The sequence below is a fragment of the Arachis ipaensis genome, chromosome B07 (genome assembly GCF_000816755.2).
Source record: "Arachis ipaensis cultivar K30076 chromosome B07, Araip1.1, whole genome shotgun sequence".
Classification (NCBI taxonomy): Eukaryota; Viridiplantae; Streptophyta; class Magnoliopsida; order Fabales; family Fabaceae; genus Arachis; species Arachis ipaensis.
Genome location: NC_029791.2, coordinates 123,007,177 through 123,009,134, shown reverse-complemented (window position 1 = coordinate 123,009,134; position 1,958 = coordinate 123,007,177).

The following is a 1,958-nucleotide window of genomic DNA, read 5'->3' as shown; positions in this document are numbered from 1 at the left end:
ATCTTCCTCCTGTCTCCAAATTATCATGTGCAAGTTGGTATATTTTATATGAACTTGGGAATAAACAGTCCCCACATGCCAGTCTTCATGGGTGTACACGTGCCAAGTTACTAAAGCTGGATATGCCAATATTATTTTTACGATAAATTATGTTTATAACTATCTTTTCAATATTAAGTATTTTATGTATTTTTTATCTTTATTATTATTCATTTTTAACATTAAAAGTAGAATATATATATTAGATATTAATTTTACGTGAAATTAATAATTATTATTTATTTAAATTTTAATATTAAAATAATTATTTTAATATATTTATTATTTATTTATATTTTTTTAATTATTAATTTTACATAAAATTAATTATACCTCAGTTTTCACGTATATTATTCTTTAAGATTTCAATGACCATCCTTATCGCTAATAAAGTCAAAGCCTATATATGATGTATTGTGAATGTGAAGCGAACCTGATATATTATCTTACCTGATGAAATGGGTTGCAGGTAGTTACTAACTATGTTAGAATAATAATAATAATACGGTTCCACTACGTTACTAACAGTATATCTGTAAATTTCTGCCAACTTTTATTTATAATTGTGTTTCATAGAAGTGTGTTCGTGGATGTGTCTAATAAAAATATTTTTTTTATAGTTGTGTTTAATAGAAGTGTCTTTATAGATATATTTTCTAGATGTGTCTCTTTATATATGTATTTAAAATATATTAATTATTAGACACATCCACGAACACACTTCCATGAAACACAATTATAAACAAAAGTTGGCAGAAGTTGGCAGATAATATATTGGTATCCTATACTTTTCCATAATAATAATTATTGTTATTATTATTTTGAAATTAATACAATACTTTTTTTAGCATTAGGGTCTTGGGGGGCCTCATTATCTCTCCCTCCCTTTTAGTTTTATGCTAATATACTAATGAAATGTATACTCAAAATAGTATATGGTGCATTGAATCAAGCACATAAGGTTAAGGTCATAAGCCGTCCAATTAATATTAGCTTGCTTGAGCAGAAAGAACAGCTACCTTGTTACATGTTTCCTCTAAAGCAAAGTTGCATTAAAGTAATGGCCAATTCTCTCGTGCTATTTTGTATCGAATTTATCTAACTTTCTATTTAAGGTAAATTTTTAACAGTTTAAAATTATTTGTTTTTATATTATTTAAATAAATATTGATTTTTTTAATAAATTAGACATTAAAATTTATACATCATAACAATCGGAAATTTTTTTAATTTAAATTAAATACACAATTAGCCACATATCAATTATTGATAGAATCTAAAAATTGAACACATTTAGAGTATTAAGATCTCAATCTGCGTCAGAAGAATTAAATAGGGTCATAAATACAAAAATAGAATATGAACTCCGTATTCGAGATATACACAATGCGTAAATTTGATGAAAAAATTAAAATAGATGACCGTATCTTGAATAATGAGTCACCAATTTGTGTATATATTAGATATCGAGTTCATATTCTATTTTTGCATATATCTCGAGTACTAAAATCTATTTAACTCACGCTGACTGGAGTCTCAGTATCCAAGATGTATTCAATTTTAAAAAAATCCTCAGTTATGATATGTGATCAAAATTATTGATAGAATCTAAAAATTGAACACATTTAGAGTATTAAGATCTCAATCTGCGTCAGAAGAATTAAATAGGGTCATAAATACAAAAATAGAATATGAACTCCGTATTCGAGATATACACAATGCGTAAATTTGATGAAAAAATTAAAATAGATGACCGTATCTTGAATAATGAGTCACCAATTTGTGTATATATTAGATATCGAGTTCATATTCTATTTTTGCATATATCTCGAGTACTAAAATCTATTTAACTCACGCTGACTGGAGTCTCAGTATCCAAGTATCCATCAATTTTAAAAAAATCCTCAGTTATGATATGT